General features: G+C 61.6%; 1 long non-coding RNA gene across 2 annotated transcripts in view; it reads left to right on the forward strand.

Annotated features, from left to right (window-relative positions):
- Positions 1-430: 430 nt before the first annotated feature.
- The window catches only part of LOC139825932 (uncharacterized), a 52,085-nt gene continuing 25,352 nt past the window's right edge, over positions 431-27,163 (forward strand). Inside the window, exons 1-3 of one of the 2 annotated variants that reach the window (XR_011736082.1) lie at positions 431-601; positions 1,423-1,482; positions 1,612-1,704. This is a non-coding gene — a long non-coding RNA (uncharacterized lncRNA). Of the gene's footprint in view, positions 602-1,422; positions 1,483-1,611; positions 1,705-27,163 lie in introns of those variants that run through there. The other variant, XR_011736083.1, reaches the window with a different exon arrangement.

Below are 27,163 nucleotides of genomic sequence, written 5' to 3' on the forward strand. Positions count from 1 at the left end.
TCCCTCCTGAACTCCTGGGTCCTTTGGGGCACTCCTGGGTCCCTCCTGAACTCCTGGGTCCTTTGGGGCACTCCTGGGTCCCTTGGGGTACTCCTGGGTCCCTCCTGAACTCCCCATAGACCCCCATAATTTCCCCCTTAGGGACCCAGGAGTGCCCCATAGTGACCCATAAGTGACTCATGGAGCCCCCTAAGTGTGTTCGGGTCCCTTCGGGTCCCTTCGGGTGAGTGCGGGCCCCACTCGGGTCCCTTCGGGTCCCTTCGGGTGTGTTCGGGTCCCACTCGGGTCCCTTCGGATGCGTTCGGGTCCCTTCGGGTGCGTTCGGGTCCCTTCGGGTGCCTTCGGGTCCCCTCGGGTGCGTTCGGGCCCCACTCGGGTCCCTTCGGGTGCGTTCAGGTCCCTTCGGGTGCGTTCGGGTCCCTTCGGGTCCCCTCGGGTCCCTTCGGCTCCCTTCGTGTATCTTCGGCTCCTCTCGGAGCCGCCTCCGCGCACGCCACGCACAGTGGGCGTGGCCACGCACCCCCCCCCGCTTCCCATTGGCCGCCGCCTGAGGAAGGGGGCGTGGCCTCGCTCGCAGCCACCGCCGCGGCGGGAAACGATCGTGAGGCGGGAAAAGGGGAAGAAAGGGGGCGGGGGGAGGAAGAGGAGGGGCCGGGGGGGGAGCGGAACACGGGTTTTGGGGTAAAAAGGGGGGGATTTGGGAGTTTGGCGCCTTTTGGGGCACTTTCGGGTGGGTTCGGGCCCCTTCGGGGAGACTTCGGGCCCCTTCGGGGAGACTTCGGGTCCCTTCGGGTGCGTTCGGCTCCCTTCGGGTGCGTTCGGCTCCACTCGGACCCCTTCGGGTGCGTTCGGGTCCCTTCGGGTGGGTTCGGGTCCCTTCGGGTGGGTTCGGGTCCCTTCGGGTGGGTTCGGGTCCCTTCGGGTGTGTTCGGCTCCACTCGGGCCCCTTCGGGTGGGTTCGGGTCCCTTCGGGCGCGTTCGGCTCCACTCGGACCCCTTCGGGAAGACTTCGGGTCCCTTCGGGTGCGTTCGGCCCCTTCGGGTGCGTTCGGGTGCGTTCGGCTCCACTCGGACCCCTTCGGGAAGACTTCGGGTCCCTTCGGGTGCGTTCGGCCCCGGCAGGGACTCGGGCGCCGCTCGGCTCCGCTCGGGCGCCGCTCGGCTCCGCTCGGGCGCCGCTCGGCTCCGCTCGGGCGCCGCTCGGCTCCGCTCGGGCCCATTCGGCTCCGCTCGGCTCTTTCCGTCTCCGCTCGTTTTCCCGCGCTTTCCCTCAGAGCGCGAAGCGAAGCGCGGGGACCCCCGGGGCCGCTTTTTTCGCGCTTTTCCCGAGGTGACAACAGCGGGGGCTTTGGGGACACAGCTCGGGGAGCCTCAGCGGGAGGGTTTTGGGTTGAAAAAGCGCTATTTTGGGTCAATTTTGAGGTGGTTTGTGGCCCTCCCGGCGGGGCAAGATGGCGGCTGCGGACATCGAGGGGCTGCTGGGTGAGTAATGAGGGGGAATTAGGGGTGATTAGCGCGAATTAGGGGGTAATTAGTGGGCAGCGGGGATATGGGGGGGTGGGGGGGGTGTTAATTAGCGCTGCTGAGGGTGTTAATTGTTAATGAATGCAGAGGAGGAGCCGTTGCAGGAGCTGCACCCCGGGCTGGCCCCGCTGAGGGGGATTGGGGGGGTGGGAGCGGAGCTGGAGAGGGAGGTGAGACAGGTAAGGGGGCATTGGGGACAATGGGGACAGAGAGAGAGAGTGTGTGCGGATCAGCAGTGATCACCCCAAACCTGCCCCGCAGACACGGCACCCAAGATCCTGCACCCCAAAATACTCTTCCCAAACCTGCACCCCAGATCCTGACCCCAAGCCCTGCACCAAAACCCTGCCCCTCAATCCTGCACCCCCAAATCCTCCACCCCCGATCCTGACTTCCCAAACCCTGTACCCCAGATCCTGCACCCCCAAATTCGGCCCTACCAAACTCTGCACCCCTAAACCCTACAACTGAAACCTTGCACCCCCTAATCCTGCCCTCCCTACCTTCCTGAACCCCGAAACCTGCACCCCAAACCCTGCATTCCCAAATCTTTCCGTCCTATACCCTCCACCCCTAAACCTGCCCCCAAACCCTGCACCCCAAAGAATTCCCTCCCAAACCCTGCACCTCCAAATCCTGCACCTCAAAGGCCTGGAAACCCAAGCCCTTCAACCCCATCCCTGCAACACCAAATCCTGTACCCCAAACCCAGCACCCCAGAATCCTGCACCCCAAATCCTGCCTACCAAACCTTTCACTGCAAACCCCTGCACCCCAAGATTGTGCTGCCCTAAACACTGAACCCCCAAATCCTGAAGACCCGGATCCTTGCCTCCCAAGACTCTGCACCCCCAAATCCTGCACCCAAATCTCTCACCCCCACCACCCTGCACTCCCAACCCCTGCACCCCAAAACTCCACACCTCCAAATCCTGAACCCTGAAACCCCGCACCCCCAAATCCTGTGCCCCAGTCCTGTGCACCCCACACTCTGCAACCTTAAATTTCCCCCCAAGCCCCTGCACCCCAAACGCTGCACTCTTAGACGTGACTTCTAAACCCCAAGGGCCCATTGTGACATCCCAGAACCTCCTATTGTCCCCAGGGCCCATTGTGACATCCTGGGGACCCCCTTTCTCCCCAGGGCCCATTGTGACATTCAGGGGACTCCTCTTTGTCCCCAGGGCCCATTGTGACATCCTGGGGACCGCCCCTTGTCACTGGGGCCCATTGTGACGTCCCAGGACCCCCCGTTGTCCCCAGGGTTCATTGTGACGTCTTAGGACCCCCCATTGTCCCCAGGGCCCATTGTGACATCCACTGCACCCCCCTGTCCCCAGGGCCCATTGTGACATTCAGGGGACCCCTCTTTGTCCCCAGGGCCCATTGTGACATCCTGGGGACCCCCCCTTGTCCCCAGGGCCCATTGTGACGTCCCAGGACCCCCCATTGTACCCAGGACCCATTGTGACATTCAGGGGACCCCCTTTGTCACTGGGGCCCATTGTGAAATCCCAGGACCCCACATTGTCCCCAGGGCCCATTGTGACATCCTGGGGACCCCCCCTTTGTCCCCAGTGCCCATTGTGACATCCTGCGGACCCCCCTTTGTCCCCAGGGCCCATTTTGACATTCAGGGGACCCACCATTGTCCTCAGGGCCCATTGTGCGGTCCCAGGACCCCCCATTGTCCCCAGGGCCCATTGTGACATCCTCGGCACCCCCTTGTCCCCAGGGTCCATTGTGACACTATGGGGACCCCCCCTTGTGCCCAGGGCCCATAGTGACACTGTGGGTACCACCCTTGTCTGCAGGGCTCATTGTGACATCCCAGGACCCCCCATTGTCCCCAGGGCCCATTGTGACATTCAGGGGACCCCCCTTGTCCCCAGGGCCCATTCTGATACCGTGGGGACCCCCTTTGTCCCCAGGGCCCATTGTGACATCCTGGGGACCCCCCTTGTCCTCAGGGTCCATTGTGACAGCCCAGGACCCCCCATTGTCCCCAGAGCCCATTGTGACATCCTCGGCACCCCCTTGTCCCCAGGGCCCATTGTGACATCCTGGGGACCCCCCCTTCTTCCCAGGGCCCATTGTGACGTCCCAGGACCCCCCATTGTCCCCAGGGCCCATTGTGACATCCTGGGGATCCCTCCTTGTCCCCAGGGCCCATTGTGACGTCCCAGGACCCCCCATTGTCCCCAGGACCTACTGTGACATTCAGGGGAGCCCCTTTGTCACTGGGGCCCATTGTGACACCATGGAGACCCCCGCTTGTCCTCAGGGTCCATTGTGACATCCTGGGCACCCCCCATTTTCCCCAGGACCCATTGTGACATCCTGGCCACCCCCTTGCTCCCAGGGCCCGTTGTGGCACCATGGGGACACCCCCTTTGTCCCCAGGGCCCATTGTGACATCCCAGGACCCCCCTTTGACCCCAGGGCCCATTGTGGCACCATGGCAACCCCTTTTGTTTCCAGGGCCCATTGTGACATTCTTGGACCCCACTTTGTCCCCAGGGCCTATTGTGACACCATGGGGACCCCTCCTTGTCACTGGGGACCCATTGTGACACCATGGGGACCCCCCCTTGTCCTCAGGACTCATTCTCACATCCTGGACACCCCCCATTGTCCCCAGGGCCCATTGTAACATCCACTGCACCCCCTTGTCCCCAGGGCCCATTGTGACATTCAGGGGACCCCTCTTTGTCCCCAGGGCCCATTGTGACATCCTGGGGACCCCCCCTTGTCACTGGGGCCCATTGTGACGTCCCAGGATCCCTCCTTGTCCCCAGGGCCCATTGTGACGTCTTAGGACCCCCCATTGTCCCCAGGGCCCATTGCGACATTCAGGGCACCCCCTTGTCCCCAGGGCCCATTGTGACATTCCGGGGACGCCTCTTTGTCCCCAGGGCACATTGTGACATCCTGGGGACCCCCCCTTGTCACTGGGGCCCATTGTGACGTCCCAGGATCCCCCATTGTCCCCAGGGTCCATTGTGACATTCAGGGGACTCCTCTTTGTCCCCAGGGCCCATTGTGACATTCCGGGGACGCCTCTTTGTCCCCAGGGCCCATTGTGACATCCTGGGGATCCCTCCTTGTCCCCAGGGCCCATTGTGACGTCCCAGGACCCCCCATTTTTTCCAGGACCCATTGTGACACTATGGGGTCCCCCCCTTGTTCCCAGGGCCCATTGTGACACCGTGGGCACCACCCTTGTCCGCAGGGCTCATTGAGACATCCCAGGACCCCCCTTTGTCCCCAGGGCCCATTGTGACATCCAGGGGACCCCCTTTGTCCCCAGGGCCCATTGTGACATCGAAGGACCCGCCTGGTCCCCAGGGCCCATTATGACATCCTGGGGATACCCCCTTATTACTGGGGCCCATTGTGATGTCCCAGGACCCCCCATTGTCCCCAGGGCCCATTGTGACATCCTGGGGATCCCTGTTTGGCCCCAGGGCCCATTGTGACATCCCAGGACCCCCCCTTGTCCCCAGGGCCCATTGCGACATTCAGGGGACGCCTCTTTGTACCCAGGGCACATTGTGACATCCTGGGGACCCCCCCTTGTCCCCAGGGCCCATTGTGACATCCTGGGGATCCCTCCTTGTCCCCAGGGCCCATTGTGACGTCCCAGGACCCCCCATTGTCTTCAGGACCCATTGTGACATTCAGGGCACCCCCTTTGTCACTGGGGCCCATTGTGACATCCCAGGACCCCACATTGTCCTCAGGGCCCATTGTGACATCCTGGGGACCCCACTTGTCCCCAGGACCCATTGTGACACTATGGGCACCCCGCCTTGTTCCCAGGGCCCATTGTGACACCGTGGGTACCACCCTTGTCCCCAGAGCCCATTGTGACATCCAGGGGACCCCCTTTGTCCCCAGGGCCCATTGTGACATCGCAGGACCCCCCCTGGTCCCCAGGGCCCATTGTGACATCCTGCGGACCCCTTTTGTCCCCACGGCCCATTGTGGCACCATGGGGACCCCCTTTGTCACTGGGGCCCATTGTGACATCCCAGGACCACACTTTGTCCCCAGGGCTTATTGTGACACCATGGGGACCTCCCTTGTCCCCAGGGCCCATTGTGACATCCCGTGACCCCCCTTTGTCCCCAGTGCTATTGTGAAATCCTGGGGACCCCCTTTGTGCCCAGGGCCCATTGTGGCACCATGGGGAACCCCTTTTGTCACTGGGGGCCATTGTGACATCCCAGGATTCCACTTTGTCCCCAGGGCTCGTTCTGACACCTTGGGGACTCCCATTGTCCCCAGGGCCCATTGTGACATCCTGGGGATCCCCCTTTGTCCCCAGGGCCCATTGTGACACCATGGGGACGCCCCCTTTGTACCCAGTACCCATTGTGACATCCTGCTACCCCCCTTTGTCCCCAGGGCCCATTTTGACATTCAGGGGACCCACCATTGTCCCCAGGGCCCATTGTGACATCCTGGGCAACCCCAATGTCCCGAGGGCCCATTGTGACATCTGGGGGACCCCCTTGTCCCCAGGACCCATCGTGGCACCGTGGGTGCCCTCCTTGTCACTTGGGCCCATTGTGACATCATGGGGACTCCCCCTTTGTCCCCAGTGCCCATTGTGACATCCTGCGGACCCCCCCTTTGTCCCCAGGGCCCATTTTGACATTCAGGACACCCACCATTGTCCCCAGGGCCCATTGTGACCTTCAAGGGACCGCCTTTGTTCCTAGGGCCCATTGTGACGACCTGAGGACCCCCTCTGTTCCCAGGGCTCATTGTGACTTTCAGGGGACCCCCCCCTTGTCACCAGGGCTGATTGTGACGTCCTAGGGCCCCTCTGTGTCCCCAGGGCCCATTGTGACACTTTAGAGACCCCTCTTTGTACCCAGGGCCCATTGTGACATCCTGGGGACCCTCCTTGTCCCCAGAGCCCATTGTGACATCCAGGGGACCCACTTTCTCCCCAGGGCCCATTGTGACATCGCAGGACCCCCCTGGTCCCCAGGGCCCATTGTGACATCCTGGGGATCCCCCTTTGTCCCCAGGGTCCATTGTGACATCCTGGGCAACCCCATTGTCCCCAGGGCCCATTGTGACATCTGGGGGACCCCCTTGTCCCCAGGACCCATCGTGGCACCGTGGGGACCCTCCTTGTCACTTGGGCCCATTGTGACACCATGGGGACCTCCCCTTTGTCCCCAGTGCCCATTGTGACATCCTGCGGACCCCCCTTTGTCCCCAGGGCCCATTGTGACATTCAGGGGACCCCTCTTTGTCCCCAGGGCCCATTGTGACATCCTGGGGACCCCCTCTTGTCCCCAGGGCCCATTGTGACGTCCCAGGACCCCCCATTGTCCCCAGGGCCCATTGTGACATCCTGGGGACCCCCTTGTCCCCAGGACCCATCGTGACACCATGGGGACCCTCCTTGTCACTGGGGACCCATTCCGACACCCTGGGGAGCCCCCCTTGTCCTCAGGGCCCATTGTGACATCCTGGGCATCCCCCTTTTTCCCCCTGGACCATTGTAACACCGTGGGGACCCCCTTTGTCCCCAGGGCCCATTGTGACACTGTGGGACCCCCCCTTTGTCCCCAGGGCCTATTATTCCGTCCCGGGACCCCCATTGTCCCCAGGGCCCATTGTGACACTTGGGGACCCCCCTTGTCACTGGGGACCCATTGTGACACCATGGGGACCACCCCTTGTCCTCAGGGCCTATTGTGAACATCCTGGGGAACCTCCATTGTCCCCAGAGCCCACTGTGAGTCCTGGGGACCCCCTTGTCCCCAGGTCCCATTGTGACATCCTGGGGAGCCTCTTTGTCCCCAGGGCCCATTGTGGCATCCTGGGGACCTCCTTGTCCCCAGGACCCATCGTGGCACAATGGGGACCTCCCTTGTCACTGGGGACCCTTTGTGACACCATGGGGACCTCCCATTGTTCTCAGGGCCCATTGAGACATCCTGGGGACCCCCTTTGTCACTGGGGACCCATTGTGACATCCCAGGAACCCCATTGTCCCAAGGGCCCATTGTGACATCCTGGGGACCCCTCTTTGTCTCCAGGACATATTGTGACACCGTGGGGACCACATTAGTCCCCAGGGCCTATTGTGACATCCTAGGAATCCCCTCTTGTCCCCAGTGCCCATTGTGACATCCTGCCCACCCCCCTTTGTCCCCAGGGTCCATTGTGACATCCTGGGCAACCCCATTGTCCCCAGGGCCCATTGTGACATCTAGGGGGACGCCCTTGTCCCCAGGACCCATCGTGGCACCGTGGGGACCCCCATTGTCCCCAGGGCCCATTGTGACATCCCAGGAACCCCATTGTGCCAAGAGCAGATTGTAACATCCTGGGGACCCCCCTTTTTCTCCAGGACGCATTGTGACACCGTGGGGACCTCATTAGTCCCCAGGGCCCATTGTGACATTGTAGGGACCTCCCTTTGTCCCCAGGGCTCATTGTGGCACCATGGGGACCCCCCCGTGTCACTGGGGACCCATTGTGACACCATGGGGACCCCCCCATGTCCTCAGGGTCCATTGTGACATCCTGGGCACCCCCCATTGTCCCCAGGACCCATTGTGACATCCTGGCCACCCCCTTGCTCCCAGGGCCCATTTTAGCACCATGGGGACCGCCTTTGACCCCAGGGCCCCTTGTGGCACCATGGCAACCACTTTTGTTCCCAGGGCCCATTGTGACATTCAGGGGACCCCATTGTCCCCAGGGCCTATTGTGACACCATGGGGACCCCCCCATGTCCTCAGGACTCATTTTCACATCCTGGGCACCCCCCATTGTCCCCAGGGCCCATTGTGACATCCCAGAACCTCCTATTGTCCCCAAGGCCCATTGTGACATCCTGGGGACCCCCATAGTCCCCAGTGCCCATTGTGACATTCCAGGACCCCCCATTGTCCCCAGGGCCCATTGTGACATCCTCGGCACGCCCTTGTCCCCAGGGCCCATTGTGACATTCAGGGGGCCCCCCCTTGTCACTGGGGCCCATTGTGACGTCCCAGGACCCCCCATTGTCCCCAGGGCCCATTGTGACATCCTGGGGATCCCTCCTTGTCCCCAGGGCCCATTGTGACGTCCCAGGACCCCACATTGTACCCAGGACCCATTGTGACATTCAGGGGACCCCCTTTGTCACTGGGGCCCATTGTGACATCCCAGGACCCCACATTGTCCCCAGGACCTATTGTGACATCCTGGGGACCCCACTTGTCCCCAGGACCCATTGTGACACTGTGGGTACCACCCTTGTCCGCAGGGCTCATTGTGACATCCCAGGACCCCCATTGTCCCCAGGGCCCATTGTGACATTCAGGGGACCCCCCTTTGTCCCCAGGGCCCATTCTGATACCCTGGGGACCCCCTTTGTCCCCAGGGCATATTGTGACATTCTGGGGACGCCCTTTGTCCCCAGGACCCATATTGACACCGTCGACACCCCCGTTTGTCCCCAGGGCCCATTGTGACATCCTGGGGACACTCCTTGTCCCCAGAGCCCATTGTGACATCCAGGGGACCCCCTTTCTCCCCAGGGCCCATTGTGACATTGCAGTACCCCCCCTGGTCCCCACGGCCCATTGTGGCACCATGGGGACCCCCTTTTGTCACTGGGGCCCATTGTGACATCCCAACACCCCACTTTGTCCCCAGGGCTTATTGTGACACCATGGGGACCTCCCTTGTCCCCAGGGCCCACTGTGACATCCCATGACCCCCATTTGTCCCCAGTGCTGTTGTCAAATCCTGGGGACCCCCTTTGTCCCCAGGGACCATTGTGGCACCATGGGGAACCCCTTTGTCACTGGGGCCCATTGTGACATCCCAGGACCCCACATTGTCCCCAGGACCCATTGTGACTTCCTGGGGACCCCACTTGTCCCCAGGACCCATTGTGACACTATGGGGACCCCACCTTGTTCCCAGGGCCCATTGTGAAAACATCGACACCCCCCTTGTCCGCAGGAGTCATTGTGACATCCTGGGGACCCTCCTTGTCCCCAGAGCCCATTGTGACATCCAGGGGACCCACTTTCTCCCCAGGGCCCATTGTGACATCGCAGGACCCCCCTGGTCCCCAGGGCCCATTGTGACATCCTGGGGATCCCCCTTTGTCCCCAGGGTCCATTGTGACATCCTGGGCAACCCCATTGTCCCCAGGGCCCATTGTGACATCTGGGGGACCCCCTTGTCCCCAGGACCCATCGTGGCACCGTGGGGACCCTCCTTGTCACTTGGGCCCATTGTGACACCATGGGGACCTCCCCTTTGTCCCCAGTGCCCATTGTGACATCCTGCGGACCCCCCTTTGTCCCCAGGGCCCATTTTGACATTCAGGGGACCCACCATTGTCCCCAGGGCCCATTGTGACCTTCAAGGGACCCCCATTGTTCCCAGGGCCCATTGTGACGTCCTGGGGAGCCCCCTCTGCTCCCAAGGCTCATTGTGACTTTCAGGGGATCCCCCCATGTACCCAGGGCTGATTGTGACGTTGTAGGGCCCCTCTTTGTCCCCAGGGCCCATTGTGACATCCTGGCGATCCCTCCTTGTCCCCAGGGCCCATTGTGGCGTCCCAAGACCCCCCCATTGTCCCCAGGGCCCATTGCGACATTCAGGGCACCCCCTTTGTCACTGGGGCCCATTGTGACATCCCAGGACCCCACATTGTCCCCAGGGCCCATTGTGACATCCTGGGGATCCCTCCTTGTCCCCAGGGCCCATTGTGACGTCCCAGGACCCCCCATTGTCCCCAGGGCCTATTGTGACATCCTCTGCACCCCCTTGTCCCCAGGGCCCATTGTGACATTCAGGGGACACCTCTTTGTCCCCAGGGCCCATTGTGACATCCTGGGGACCCCCTCTTGTCCCCAGGGCCCATTGTGACGTCCCAGGACCCCCCATTGTCCCCAGGGCCCATTGTGACATCCTGGCGATCCCTCCTTGTCCCCAGGGCCCATTGTGACGTCCCAAGACCCCCCCATTGTCCCCAGGGCCCATTGTGACATTCAGGGCACCCCCTTTGTCACTGGGGCCCATTGTGACATCCCAGGACCCCACATTGTCCCCAGGGCCCATTGTGACATCCTGGGGTCCCCTCTTTGTCCTAAGGACCCATTGTGACGTCCCAGGACCCTGCATTGTCCCCAGAGCCCATTGTGACATCCTGGAGACACCCTTTGTCCCCAGGACCCATTGTGACGTCCCAGGACCCCCCATTGTCCCCAGGGTTCATTCTTACATCCTGGGGACCCCCTTGTCCCCAGGACCCACCGTGACACCATGGGGACCCCTCCTTGCCTCAGGGCCCATTGTGACATCCTGGGCATCCCCCTTTGTCACCCGGGACCATTGTAACACCGTGGGGACCCCCTTTGTCCCTAGGGCCTATTGTTACGTCTTAGGACCCCCCGTTGTTCCCAGGGCCCATTGTGACACCTTGGGGACCCCCTTGTCACTGGGGACCCATTGTGACACCATGGGGACCACCCCTTGTCCTCAGGGCCTATTGTGAACATCCTGGGGAACCTCCATTGTCCCCAGAGCCCATTGTGAGTTCCTGGGGACCCCCTTGTCCCCAGGTCCCATTGTGACATCCTGGGGAGTCTCTTTGTCCCCAGGGCCCATTGTGACATCCTGGGGACCCCCTTTGTCCCCAGGGCCCATGGTGACATCCTGGGGACCTCCTTGTCCGCAGGACCCATCCTGGCACCGTGGAGACCTCCCTTGTCACTGGGGACCCTTTGTGACACCAAGGGGACCTCCCATTGTCCTCAGGGCCCATTGAGACATCCTGGGGACCCCCTTTGTCACTGGGGACCCGTTGTGACATCCCAGGAACCCCATTGTCCCAAGGGCCCATTGTGACATCCTAGGGACCTCCCTTTGTCCCCAGGGTTCATTGTGGCACCATGGGGACCCCCTTTGCACTGTGTCACATTGTGATATCCAAGAACCCCACTTTGTCCCCAAGGCCCATTTTGACATCCTGGGGACCCCCTTTCTCCCCAGGGTCCATTGTGACATTCAGGGGACACCCCCCTTGTCCCCAGGGCCCATTGTGACTTCCCAGGACCCCCCATTGTCTCTAGAGCCCATTGTGACATTCAGGGGACCCCCTTTGTCACTGGGGCCCATTGTGACATCCCAGGACCCCACATTGTCCCCAGGGCCCATTGTGACATTCAGGGGACACCCCCCTTGTCCCCAGGGCCCATTGTGACGTCCCAGGATCCCCCATTGTCCCCAGGGCCCATTGTGACATTCAGGGGACCCCCTTTGGCACTGGGGCCCATTGTGACATCCCAGGACCCCACATTGTCCCCAGGGCCCATTGTGACATTCAGGGGTCCCCCCCTTGTCCCCAGGACCCATTGTGATGTCCCAGGACCCCTCATTGTCCCCACGGCCCATTGTGACATCCTGGGGACCCCCCTTTGTCACTGGGGCTCATTGAGACATCGTGGGGACCAACTTTGTCCCCAGGGCCCATTGTGACGTCCCAGGACCTCCTGTTGTCCCCAGTGTCCATTGTGACATCCGAGGAGCCCACTTTATCCCCAGGACCCATTTTGATATTGAGGGGAACCACGTTTGTCCCCAGGGCACATTGTGACACCATGGGGACCCCCCCTTGTCACTGGGGACCCATTGTGACACCATGGAGACCCCTGCTTGTCCTCAGGGTCCATTGTGACATCTTGGGCACCTCCCATTGTCCCCAGGACCCATTGTGACATCCTGGGGACCCCCTTGCTCCCAGGGCCCATTGTGGCACCATGTGGACATCCCCTTTGTCCCCAGGGCCCATTGTGGCATCCTGGGGATCCCTCCTTGTCCGCAGGGCCCATTGTGACGTCCCAGGACCCCCCATTGTCCCCAGGGCCCATTGTGACATCCTCTGCACCCCCTTGTCCCCAGGGCCCATTGTGACATTCCGGGGACCCCTGTTTGTTCCCAGGGCCCATTGTGACATCCTGGGGACCCCCTCTTGTCACTGGGGCCCATTGTGACGTCCCAGGACCCGCTATTGTCCCCAGGGCCGATTGTGACATTCAGGGGACCTCTCTTTGTCCCCAGGGCCCATTGTGACATCCTGGGGATCCCTCCTTGTCCCCACGACCCATTGTGACATCCTGGGGACCCTCCTTGTCCCCAGAGCCCATTGTGACATCCAAGGGACCCCCTTTGTCTCCAGGGCCCATTGTGGCACCATGGGGACCCCCTTTGACACTGGGGCCCATTGTGACACCGTCGACACCCCCCTTTGTCCCCAGGGCCCATTGTGACGTCCTGGGGACCCCCCTTGTCCCCAGAGCCCATTGTGACATCCAGGGGACCCCCTCTTGTCCCCAGGGCCCATTGTGACGTCCCAGGACCCTCCATTGTCCCCAGGGCCCATTGTGACATCCTGGGGATTCCTCCTTGTCCTCAGGGCCCATTGTGACGTCCCAGGACCGCCCATTGTCCCCAGGGCCCATTGTGACATCCTGGGGATCCCTCCTTGTCCCCAGGGCCCATTGTGACGTCCCAGGACCCCCCATTGTCCCCAGGACCCATTGTGACATTCAGGGGACCCCCTTTGTCACTGGGGCCCATTGTGACATCCCAGGACCCCACATTGTCCCCACGGCCCATTGTGACATCCTGGGGACCCCACTTGTCCCCAAGACCCATTGTGACACTATGGGGACCCCCCCTTGTCCCCAGGGCCCATTGTGACGTCCTGGGTACCACCCTTGTCCACAGGGCTCATTGTGACGTCTCAGGACCCCCCATTGTCCCCAGGGCCCATTGTGACATCCTGGGGATCCCTCCTTGTCCGCAGGGCCCATTGTGACGTCCCAGGACCCCCCATTGTCCCCAGGGCCCATTGTGACATCCTCGGCACCCCCTTGTCCCCAGGGCCCATTGTGACATTCAGGGGACCCCTGTTTGTCCCCAGGGCCCATTGTGACATCCTGGGGACCCCCTCTTGTCACTGGGGCCCATTGTGACGTCCCAGGACCCCCCATTGTCCCCAGGGCCCATTGTGACATCCTCGGCACCCCCTTGTCCCCAGGGCCCATTGTGACATTCAGGGGACCCCTGTTTGTCCCCAGGGCCCATTGTGACATCCTGGGGACCCCCTCTTGTCACTGGGGCCCATTGTGACGTCCCAGGACCCCCCATTTTCCCCAGGGCCCATTGTGACATTCAGGGGACCCCTCTTTGTCCCCAGGGGCCATTATGACGTCTAACGACCCCCCATTGTCCCCAGGGCCCATTGTGACATCCTGGGGATCCCTCCTTGTCCTCAGGGCCCATTGTGACGTCCCAGGACCGCCCATTGTCCCCAGGGCCCATTGTGACATCCTGGGGATCCCTCCTTGTCCCCAGGGCCCATTGTGACGTCCCAGGACCCCCCATTGTCCCCAGGACCCATTGTGACATTCAGGGGACCCCCTTTGTCACTGGGGCCCATTGTGACATCCCAGGACCCCACATTGTCCCCAGGGCCCATTGTGACATCCTCTGCACCCCCTTGTCCCCAGGGCCCATTGTGACATTCAGGGGACCCCTCTTTGTCCCCAGGGCCCATTGTGACATCCTGGGGATCCCTCGTTGTCCCCAGGGCCCATTGTGACGTCCCAGCACCCCCCATTGTCCCCAGGACCTACTGTGACATTCAGGGGAGCCCCTTTGTCACTGGGGCCCATTGTGACACCATGGAGACCCCCGCTTGTCCTCAGGGTCCATTGTGACATCCTGGGCACCCCCCATTTTCCCCAGGACCCATTGTGACATCCTGGCCACCCCCTTGCTCCCAGGGCCCGTTGTGGCACCATGGGGATACCGCCTTTGTCCCCAGGGCCCATTGTGACATCCCAGGACCCCCCTTTGTCCCCAGGGCCATTGTGAAATCCTGGGGACCCCTTTTGTCCCCAGGGCCCATTGTGGCACCATGGGGAACCCCTTTGTCACTGGGGACCATTGTGACATTCCAGGATTCCACTTTGTCCCCAGGGCTCGTTCTGACACCTTGGGGACTCCCATTGTCCCCAGGGCCCATTGTGACATCCCAGGACCCCACTTTGTCCCCAGGGCTTATTGTGACATCTGGGGGACGCCCTAGTCCCCAGGACCCATCCTGGCACCGTGGGGACCCTTCTTGTCACTTGGGCCCATTGTGACACCATGGGGACCCACCCTTTGTCCCCAGTGCCCATTGTGACATCCTGCGGACCCCCCGTTGTCCCCAGGGCCCATTGTGACATTCAGGGGACCCACCATTGTCCTCAGGGCCCATTGTGACGTCCCAGGACCCCCCATTGTCCCCAGGGCCCATTGTGACATCCTCAGCACCCCCTTGTCCCCAGGGCCCATTGTGACATTCAGGGGACCCCTCTTTTTCCCCAGGGCCCATTGTGACATCCTGGGGACCCCCCCTTGTCCCCAGGGCCCATTGTGACGTCCCAGAACCCGCCATTGTCCCCAGGGCCCATTGTGACATCCTGGGGATCCCTGCTTGTCCCCAGGGCCCATTGGGACGTCCCAGGACCCGCTATTGTCCCCAGGGCCCATTTTGACATCCTGGGGATCCCTCCTTGTCCCCAGGGCCCATTGGGACGTCCCAGGACCCCCATTGTCCCCAGGGCCCATTGTGACATTCAGGGGCCCCCGTTTGTCACTGGGGCCCATTGTGACATCCCAGGACCCCACATTGTCCCCAGGGCCCTTGTGACATCCTGGGGAGCCCACTTGTCCCCAGGACCCATTGTGACACTATAGGGACCCCCCCTTGTGCCCAGTGACCATTGTGACACCGTGGGTACCACCCTTGTCCGCACGGCCCATTGTGACATCCTAGGGACACCCCCTTGTCTCCAGGGCTCATTGTGACATCCTGGGAATCCCTCCTTGTCCCCAGGGCCCATTTTGACATTCAGGGGACCCCCCATTGTCCCCAGGGCCCATTGTGATATCCTCTGCACCCCCTTGTCCCCAGGGCCCATTGTGACATTCAGGAGACCCCACATTGTCCCCAGGGCCCATTGTAACATCCTGGGGACCCCCCCTTGTCCCCAGGGCCCATTGTGACATCCCAGGACCCCCCACTGTCCCCAGGGCCCATTGTGACATTCAGGGGACCCCCCTTTGTCCCCAGGGCCCATTCTGAAACCGTCGGGACCCCCTTTGTCCCCAGGGCCAATTGTGACATGCTGGGGACGCTCTTTGTCTACAGGGCCCATTGTGACATCCTGGGGACCCTCCTTGTCCCCAGAGCCCATTGTGACATCCAGGGGACCCCCTTTGTCCCCAGGGCCCATTGTGGCACCGTGAGGACCCTCTTTATCACTGGGGCCCATTGTGACATCCCGGGACCCCCTTTGTCCCCAGGGCCCATTGTGACATCCTGGGGGACCCTCCTTGTCCCCAGAGCCCATTGTGACATCCCAGGACCCCACTTTGTCCCCAGGGCTTATTGTGACACCATGGGAATCTCCCTTGTCCCCAGGGCCCATTGTGACATCCCATGACCCCCCTTTGTCCCCAGTGCTATTGTGAAATCCTGGGGACCCCTTTTGTCCCCAGGGCCCATTGTGGCACCATGGGGAACCCCTTTGTCACTGGGGGCCATTGTGACATTCCAGGATTCCACTTTGTCCCCAGGGCTCGTTTGACACCTTGGGGACTCCCATTGTCCCCAGGGCCCATTGTGACATCCTGGGCAACCCCATTGTCCCCAAGGCCCATTGTGACATCCACTGCACCCCCTTGTCCCCAGGGCCCACTGTGACATTCAGTGGACCCCTCTTTGTCCCCAGGGCCCATTGTCACATCCTGGGGACCCCCGTTGTGACTGGGGCCCATTGTGACATCCAAGGGACCCCCCCTTGTCCCCAGGGCCCATTGTGACGTCCCAGGACCCCCCATTGTCCCCAGGACCCATTGTGACATTCAGGGGGCCCCTTTGTCACTGGGACCCATTGTGACATCCCAGGACCCCACATTGTCCCCAGGACACATTGTGACATCCTGGGGACCCCACTTGTCCCCAGGACCCATTGTGACACTATGGGGACCCCCCCTTGTTCCCAGGGCCCATTGTGACACCGTGGGTACCACCCTTGTCCGCAGGGCTCATTGTGACATCCCAGGACCCACCTTTGTCCCCAGGGCCCATTCTGATACCGTGGGGATCCCCTTTGTCCCCAGAGCCCATTGTGACATCCAGGGGACCCCCTTTGTCCCCAGGGCCCATTGTGACATCGCAGGACCCCCCTGGGCCCCAGGGCGCATTTTGACATCCTGGGGATGCCCCCTTGTCACTGGGACCCATTGTGACGTCCCAGGACCCCCCATTGTCTCCAGGGCCCATTGTGACATCCTGGGGATCCCTGCTTGGCCCCAGAGCCCATTGTGACGTCTTATGACCCCCCCTTGTCCCCAGGGCCCATTGTGACATCCTGGGGATCCCTCCTTGTCCCCAGGCCCCATTGTGACGTCCCAGGACCCCCATTGTCCTTAGGACCCATTGTAACATTCAGGGAACCCCTTTGTCACTGGGGCCCATTGTGACATCCCAGGACCCCACATTGTCCCCAGGGCCCATTGTGACATCCTGGGGACCCCATTTTCCCCAGGACCCATTGTGACACTATGGGGAACCCCCCTTGTTCCCAGGGCCCATTGTGACACCGTGGGTACCACCCTTGACCGCAGGGCTCATTGTGACATAGCAGGACCCCCCATTGTCCCCAGAGCCCATTGTGAAAACCAGGGGACATCCTTTGTCCCCAGGGCCCATTGTGACATCGCAGGACCACCCTGGTCCCCAGGGCCCATTGTGACATCCTGGGCACCCCTTTTGTCCCCACGGCCCATTGTGGCACTATGGGGACCCCCTTTGTCACTGGGGCCCATTGTGACATCCCAGGACCCCACTTTGTCCCCAGGGCTGATTGTGACGTCCCAGGGCCCCTCTGTGTCCCCAGGGCCCATTGTGACACTTTAGGGACCCCTCTTTGTCCCCAGGGCCCATTGTGACATCCTGGAGACCCCCCCTTGTCCCCAGGGCTTATTGTGACGTCCCAGGACCCCCCATTGTTCCCAGGGCCCATTGTGATGTCCTGGGGAGCCCCCTCTGTTCCCAGGGCTCATTGTGACTTTCAGGGGACCCCCCCTTGTCCCCAGGGCTGATTGTGACGTCCTAGGGCCCCTCTGTGTCCCCAAGGCCCATTGTGACATCCCATGACCCCCCTTTGTCCCCAGTGCTATTGCGAAATCCTGGGGACCCCTTTTGTCCCCAGGGCCCATTGTGACACCATGGGGAACCCCTTTGTCACTGGGGGCCATTGTGACATTCCAGGATTCCACTTTGTCCCCAGGGCTCGTTCTGACACCTTGGGGACTCCCATTGTCCCCAGGGCCCATTGTGACGTCTTAGGACCCCCCATTTTCCCCAGGCCCCATTGTGACATTCAGGGCACCCCCTTGTCCCCAGGGCCCATTGTGACATTCCGGGGACGCCTCTTTGTACCCAGGGCACACTGTGACATCCTGGGGACCCCCCCTTGTCACTGGGGCCCATTGTGACATCCCAGGACCCCCCCTGGTCCCCAGGCCTCATTGTGACATCCTGGGGACCCCTTTGTCCCAAGACTTCATTGTGACATCCTGGGGACCCCCCTTGTCCTCAGGGTCCATTGTGACAGCCCAGGACCTTACATTGTCCCCAGGGCCCATTGTGACATCCTGGGGCCACCCCCTTGCTCCCAGGGCCCGTTGTGGCACCGTGGGGACACCCCGTTTGTCCCCAGGGCCCATTGTGACATCCCAGGACCCTCCTTTGTACCCAGGGCCATTGTAGCACCATGGGGTCCCCTTTGACCCCATGGCCCATTGTGGCACCATGGCAACCCCTTTTGTCCCCAGGGCCCATTGTGACATTCTTGGACCCCACTTTGTCCCCAGGGCCTATTGTGACACCATGGGGACCCCTCCTTGTCACTGGGGACCCATTGTGACACCATGGGGACCCCCCCTTGTCCTCAGGACTCATTCTCACATCCTGGACACCCCCCATTGTCCCCAGGGCCCATTGTGACATCCACTGCACCCCCTTGTCCCCAGGGCCCATTGTGACATTCAGGGGACCCCTCTTTGTCCCCAGGGCCCATTGTGACATCCTGGGGACCCCCCCTTGTCCCCAGGGCCCATTGTGACGTCCCAGGACCCCCCACTGTCCCCAGGGCCCATTGTGGCACCATGAGGACCCTCTTTGTCACTGGGGGCCATTGTGACATCCTGGGGACCCTCCTTGTCCCCAGAGCCCATTTTGACATCCCAGGACCACACTTTGTCCCCAGGGCTTATTGTGACACCATGGGGATCTCCCTTGTCCCCAGGGCCCATTGTGACATCCCATGACCCCCCTTTGTCCCCAGTGCTATTGTGAAATCCTGGGGACCCCTTTTGTCCCCAGGGCCCATTGTGACACCATGGGGAACCCCTTTGTCACTGGGGGCCATTGTGACATTCCAGGATTCCACTTTGTCCCCAGGGCTCGTTCTGACACCTTGGGGACTCCCATTGTCCCCAGGGCCCATTGTGACGTCTTAGGACCCCCCATTTTCCCCAGGCCCCATTGTGACATTCAGGGCACCCCCTTGTCCCCAGGGCCCATTGTGACATTCCGGGGACGCCTCTTTGTACCCAGGGCACACTGTGACATCCTGGGGACCCCCCCTTGTCACTGGGGCCCATTGTGACATCCCAGGACCCCCCCTGGTCCCCAGGCCTCATTGTGACATCCTGGGGACCCCTTTGTCCCAAGACTTCATTGTGACATCCTGGGGACCCCCCTTGTCCTCAGGGTCCATTGTGACAGCCCAGGACCTTACATTGTCCCCAGGGCCCATTGTGACATCCTGGGGCCACCCCCTTGCTCTCAGGGCCCGTTGTGGCACCGTGGGGACACCCCGTTTGTCCCCAGGGCCCATTGTGACATCCCAGGACCCCCCTTTGTACCCAGGGCCATTGTAGCACCATGGGGTCCCCTTTGACCCCATGGCCCATTGTGGCACCATGGCAACCCCTTTTGTCCCCAGGGCCCATTGTGACATTCTTGGACCCCACTTTGTCCCCAGGGCCTATTGTGACACCATGGGGACCCCTCCTTGTCACTGGGGACCCATTGTGACACCATGGGGACCCCCCCTTGTCCTCAGGACTCATTCTCACATCCTGGACACCCCCCATTGTCCCCAAGGCCCGTTGTGACATCCACTGCACCCCCTTGTCCCCAGGGCCCATTGTGACATTCAGGGGACCCCTCTTTGTCCCCAGGGCCCATTGTGACGTCCCAGGACCCCCCTTTGTCCCCAGGGCCCATTGTGGCACCATGAGGACCCTCTTTGTCACTGGGGGCCATTGTGACATCCTGGGGATCCTCCTTGTCCCCAGGGCCCATTGTGACGTCCCAGGACCCCCCTTTGTCCCCAGGGCCCATTGTGGCACCATGAGGACCCTCTTTGTCACTGGGGGCCATTGTGACATCCTGGGGATCCTCCTTGTCCCCAGAGCCCATTTTGACATCCCAGGACCCCACTTTGTCCCCAGGGCTTATTGTGACACCATGGGGATCTCCCTTGTCCCCAGGGCCCATTGTGACATCCCATGACCCCCCTTTGTCCCCAGTGCTATTGTGAAATTTTGGGGACCCCTTTTGTCCCCAGGGCCCATTGTGACACCATGGGGAACCCCTTTGTCACTGGGGGCCATTGTGACATTCCAGGATTCCACTTTGTCCCCATGGCTCGTTCTGACACCTTGGGGACTTCCATTGTCCCCAGGGCCCATTGTGACATCCTGGGCAACCCCATTGTCCCCAGGGCCCATTGTGACATCCTGGGGACCCCCATTGTCCCCAGGGCCCATTGTGACATTCCAGGACCCCCCATTGTCCCCAGGGCCCATTGTGACATCCACTGCACCCCCTTGTCCCCAGGGCCCATTGTGACATTCAGGGGACCCCCCATTGTCCCCAGGGCCCATTGTGACATCCTGGGGATCCCTCCTTGTCCCCAGGGCCCGTTGTGACGTCCCAGGACCCCCCATTGTCCCTAGGACCCATTGTGACATTCAGGGGGCCCCTTTGTCAGCTGGGGCCCATTGTGACATCCCAGGACCCCACATTGTCCCCAGGACACATTGTCACATCCTGGGGACCCCACTTGTCCCCAGGACCCATTGTGACACTATGGGGACCCCCCCTTGTGCCCAGGGCCCATTGTGACACCGTGGGTACCACCCTTGTCCGCAGGGGTCATTGTGACATGCCAGGACCCCCCTTTGTCCCCAGGGCCCATTCTGATACCGTGGGGATCCCCTTTGTCCCCAGGGCCCATTGTGACATCGCAGGACCCCCCTGGGCCCCAGGGCGCATTTTGACATCCTGGGGATGCCCCCTTGTCAACGGGGCCCATTGTGACGTCCCAGGACCCCCCATTGTCCCCAGGGCCCATTGTGACATCCTGGGGATCCCTCCTTGTCCCCAGGGCCCATTGTGACGTCCCAGGACCCCCCACTGTCCTCAGGACCTATTGTAACATTCAGGGGACCCCCTTTGTCACTGTGGCCCATTGTGACATCCCAGGACCCCACATTGTCCCCAGGGCCCATTGTGACATCCTGGGGACCCCATTTTCCCCAGGACCCATTGTGACACTATGGGTACCCCCCCTTGTCCCCAGGGCCCATTGTGACGTCCCAGGACCCCCCATTGTCCCCAGGGCCCATTGTGACATTCAGGGGACCCCCTTTGTCACTGGGGCCCATTGTGACATCCCAGGACCCCCCTTTGTCCCCAGGGCCCATTGTGACATCCTGGGGATCCCCATGTCACTGGGGCCCATTGTGACGTCCCAGGACCCCGCATTGTCCCCAGAGCCCATTGTGACATCCTGGAGACCCCCTTGTCACTGCGACCCATCATGACACCATGGGGACCCTCCTTGTCACTGGGGACACATTGTGACACCATGGGGACCCCCCCTTGTCCTCAGGGCCCATTGTGACATCCTGGGCATCCCCCCTGTCCCCCGGGACCATTGTAACACCGTGCGGACCCCCCTTTGTCCCCAGGGCCCATTGTGACACTGTGGGGAACCCCCTTGTCCCCAGGACCTATTGTTACGTCCCAGGCCCCGCCATTGTCCCCAGGGCCCATTGTGACACCTTGGGGACCCCCTTGTCACTGGAGACCCATTGTAACACCATGGGGACCCTCCTTGTCACTGGAGACCCGTTGTGACACCATGGGGACCACCCCTTGTCCTCAGGGCCTATTGTGAACATCCTGGGGAACCTCCATTGTCCCCAGAGCCCATTGTGATTTCCTGGAGACCCCCTTTGTCCCCAGGGCCCATTGTGACATCCTGGGGTCCCCCCTTTGTCCCCAGGGCCCATTGAAATGTCCCAGGATCACCGTTTGTCCCCAGGGTTCATTGTGACATCCTGGGGACCCCATTTGTCCCCACGTCCCATTGTGGCACCATGGGGAACCCCTTTGTCACTGGGGTCCATTGTGACATCCCAGGACCCCACTTTGTCCCCAGGGCTTATTGTGACACCATGGGGATCTCCCTTGTCCCCAGGGCCCATTGTGACATCCCATGACCCCCCTTTATCCCCAGTGCTATTGTGAAATCCTGGGGACCCCTTTTGTCCCCAGGGCCCATTGTAGCACCATGGGGAACCCCTTTGTCACTGGGGGCCATTGTGACATCCCAGGATTCCACTTTGTCCCCAGGGCTCGTTCTGACACCTTGGGGACTCCCATTGTCCCCAGGGCCCATTGTGACATCCTGGGCAACCCCATTGTCCCCAGGGCCCATTGTGAAATCTGGGGAACGCCCTTGTCCCCAGGAGCCATCCTGGCACTGTGGGGACCCTCCTTGTCACTTGGGCCCATTGTGACACCATGGGGACCCCCCCTTTGTCCCCAGTGCCCATTGTGACATCCTGTGCGCCCCCCTTTGTCCCCAGGGTCCATTGTGACATCCTGGGCAACCCCATTGTCCCCAGGGCCCATTGTGAAATCTGGGGGACGCCCTTGTCCCCAGGACCCATCGTGGCACCGTGGGGACCCTCCTTGTCACTTGGGCCCATTGTGACACCATGGGGACCCCCCCTTTGTCTCCAGTACCCATTGTGACATCCTGCGGACCCCCTTTTGTCCCCAGGGCCCATTTTGACATTCAGGGGACCCACCATTGTCCCCAGGGCCCATTGTGACATCGTGGGGACCCCCTTTGTCCCAAGACTTCATTGTGACATCCTGGGGTCCCCCCTTGTCCTCAGGGTCCATTGTGACAGCCCAGGACCTTACATTGTCCCCAGGGCCCATTGTGATATCTTGGGGACCCCCTTGTTCCCAAGGCCCATTGTGACATCCTGGGGACCCCCCCTTGTCCCCAGGGCCCATTGTGACATCCCAGGACCCCCCATTGTCGCCAGGGCCCATTGTGACATCCTCGGCACGCCCTTGTCCCCAGGGCCCATTGTGACATCCTGGGGACCCCCCCTTGTCCCCAGGGCCCATTGTGACGTCCCAGGACCCCCCATTGTCCCCAGGGCCCATTGTGACGTCCTCTGCACCCCCTTGTCCCCAGGGCCCATTGTGACATTCAGGGGACCCCTCTTTGTCCCCAGGGCCCATTGTGACATCCTGGGGACCCCCCCTTGTCCCCAGGGCCCATTGTGACATCCTGGGGACCCCCCCTTGTCCCCAGGGCCCATTGTGACGTCCCAGGTCCCCCCATTGTCCCCAGGGCCCATTGTGACATCGTGGGGATCCCTCCTTGTCCCCAGGGCCCATTGTGACATCCCAGGACCCCCCATTGTCCCCAGGACCTATTGTCACATTCAGGGGACCCCCTTTGTCACTGGGGCCCATTGTGACACCATGGAGACCCCCGCTTGTCCTCAGGCTCCATTGTGACATCCTGGGCACCCCCTTGCTTCCAGGGCCCGTTGTGGCACCATGGGGACACCCCCTTTGTCCCCAGAGCCCATTGTGACATCCCAGGACCCCCCTTTGTACCCAGGGCCCATTGTAGCACCATGGGGACCCCCTTTGACCCCAGGGCCCATTGTGGTACTATGGCAACCCCTTTTGTCCCCAGGGCCCATTGTTACATTCTTGGACCCCACTTTGTCCCCAGGGCCTATTGTGACACCATGGGGACCCCTCCTTGCCACTGGGGACCCATTGTGACACCATGGGGACCCCCCCTTGTCCTCAGGAGTCATTCTGACATCCTGGACACCCCCCATTGTCCCCAGGGCCCATTGTGACATCCACTGCACCCCCCTGTCTCCAGGGCCCATTGTGACATTCAGGGGACCCCTCTTTGTCCCCAGGGCCCATTGTGACATCCTGGGGATCCCTCCTTGTCTTCAGGGCCCATTGTGATGTCCGAGGACCCCCCATTGTCCCCAGGGCCCATTGTGACATCCTCTGCACCCCCTTGTCCCCAGGGCCCATTGTGACATTCAGGGGACCCCTCTTTGTCCCCAGGGCCCATTGTGACATCCTGGGGATCCCTCCTTGTCGCCAGGGCCCATTGTGACGTCCCAGGACCCCCATTGTCCCCAGGACCTATTGTGACATTCAGGGGACCCCCTTTGTCACTGGGGCCCATTGTAACACCATGGGGACCCCTCCTTGTCACTGGGGACCCATTATGACACCATGGGGACCCCCCTTGTCCTCAGGACTTATTCTCACATCCTGGACACCCCGCATTGTCCCCAGGGCCCATTGTGACATCCACTGCAACCCCTTGTCCCCAGGGCCCATTGTGACATTCAGGGGACCCCTCTTTGTCCACAGGGCCCATTGTGACATCCTGGGGACCCCCCCTTGTCCCCAGAGCCCATTGTGACGTCCCAGGACCCCCCATTGTCCCCAGGACCCATTGTGACACTATGGGGACCCCCCCTTTTGCCCAGGGCCCATTGTGACCCCGTGGGTACCACCCTTGTCCCCAGGGCCCATTGTGACATCCTCTGCACCCCCTTGTCCCCAGGGCCCATTGTGACATTCAGGGGACCCCTCTTTGTCCCCAGGGCCCATTGTGACATCCTGGGGACCCTCTTTGTCACTGGGGCCTATTGTGACATCCCAGGACCCCCCATTGACCCCAGGGCCCATTGTGGCACCATGGCAACCGCTTTTGTCCCCAGGGCCCATTGTGACATTCTTGGACCCCACTTTGTCCCCAGGGCCTATTGTGACACCATGGGGACCCCTCCTTGTCACTGGGGACCCATTGTGATACCATGGGGACCCCGCCTTGTCCTCAGGACTCATTCTCACATCCTGGACGCCCCCCATTGTCCCCAGGGCCCATTGTGACATCCTCGGCACCCCCTTGTCCCCAGGGCCCATTGTGACATTCAGGGGACCCCTCTTTGTCCCCAGGGCCCATTGTGACATCCTGGGGACCCCCTCTTGTCCCTAGGGCCCATTGTGACGTCCCAGGACCCCCCATTGTCCCCAGGGCCCATTGTGACATCCTGTGGATCCCTCCTTGTCCCCAGGGCCCATTGTGATGTCCCAGGACCCCACATTGTCCCCAGGGCCCATTGTGACATCCTGGGGACCCCCATGTCACTGGGACCCATTGTGACGTCCCAGGACCCCCCATTGTCCCCAGGGTCCATTGTTACATCCTGGGGACCCCCTTGTCCCCAGGACACATCATGACACCATGGGGACCCTCCTTGTCACTGGGGACCCATTGTGACTCCATGGGGACCCCCCCTTGTCCTCAGGGCCCATTGTGACATTCTGGGCATCCCCCTTTGTCCCCCGGGACCATTGTAACACCGTGCGGACCCCCTTGGTCCCCAGGGCCCATTGTGACACTGTGGGGAACCCCCTTGTCCCCAGGGCCTATTGTTACGTCCCAGGACCCCCCATTGTCCCCAGGGCCCATTGTGACACCTTGGGGACCCCCTTGTCACTGGAGACCCATTGTGACAGCATGGGGACCACCCCTTGTCCTCAGGGCCTATTGTGAACATCCTGGGGAACCTCCATTGTTCCCAGAGCCCATTGTGAGTTCCTGGAGACCCCCTTGTCCCCAGGTCCCATTGTGACATCCTGGGGAGCCTCTTTGTCCCCAGGACCCATCCTGGCACTGTGGAGACCTCCCTTGTCACTGGGGACCCATTGTGACACCATGGGGACCTCCCATTGTCCTCAGGGCCCATTGAGACATCCTGGGGACCCCCTTTGTCACTGGGGACCCATTGTGACATCCCAGGAACCCCATTGTCCCAAGGGCCCATTGTGACATCCTGGGGACCCCTCTTTGTCTCCAGGACATATTGTGACACCGTGGGGACCACATTAGTCCCCAGGGCCCATTGTGACATCCTAGGAATCCCCTCTTGTCCCCAGGGCCCATTGTGACATCCCAGGACCCCCCTTTGTCCCCAGGGCTCATTGTGACATTCTAGGACCCCACTTTGTCCCCAGGGCCTATTGTGACACCATGGGGAACCCTCCTTGTCACTGGGGACCCATTGTGACACCATGGGGACCCCCGCTTTGTCCCCAGTGCCCATTGTGACATCCTGCCCACCCCCCTTTGTCCCCAGGGTCCATTGTGACATCCTGGGCAACCCCATTGTCCCCAGGGCCCATTGTGACATCTAGGGGGACGCCCTTGTCCCCAGGACCCATCGTGGCACCGTGGGGACCCCCATTGTCCCCAGGGCCCATTGTGACGTCCCAGGACCCCCATTGTCCCCAGGGCCCATTGTGACATCCCAGGACCCCACTTTGTCCCCAGGGCTTATTGTGACACCATGGGGATCTCCCTTGTCCCCAGGGCCCATTGTGACATCCTCGGCACCCCCTTATCCCCAGGGCCCATTGTGACATTCAGGGGACGCCTCTTTGTCCCCAGGGCCCATTGTGACGTCCCGGGACCCCCCATTGTCCCCAGGGCCCATTGTGACATTCAGGGGCCCCCGTTTGTCACTGGCGCCCATTGTGACATCCCAGGACCCCACATTGTCCCCAGGGCCCATTGTGACTTTCAGGGGACCCCACTTGTCCCCAGGACCCATTGTGACACTATAGGGACCCCACCTTGTGCCCAGTGCCCATTGTGACACCGTGGGTACCACCCTTGTCCGCAGGGCCCATTGTGACATCCTGGGTACACCCCCTTGTCCCCAGGGCCCATTGTGACGTCCTGGGAATCCCTCCTTGTCCCCAGGGCCCATTGTGACATCCAGGGGACCCCCCCTTCTCCCCAGGGCCCATTGTGACGTCCCAGGACCCGCCATTGTCCCCAGGGCCCATTGTGACATCCTGGGGATCCCTCCTTGTCCCCAGGGCCCATTGTGATGTCCCAGGACCCCCCATTGTCCCCAGGGCCCATTGTGACATTCAGGGGCCCCCGTTTGTCACTGGGGCCCATTTTGACATTCAGGGGACCCACCATTGTCCTTCAGGGCCCATTGTGACACTATAGGGACCCCCCCTTGTGCCCAGTGCCCATTGTGACACCATGGGTACCACCCTTGTCCGCAGGGCCCATTGTGACATCCTGGGGAC

The sequence above is a fragment of the Patagioenas fasciata genome, chromosome 31 (assembly GCF_037038585.1).
Source record: "Patagioenas fasciata isolate bPatFas1 chromosome 31, bPatFas1.hap1, whole genome shotgun sequence".
NCBI lineage: Eukaryota > Metazoa > Chordata > Aves > Columbiformes > Columbidae > Patagioenas > Patagioenas fasciata.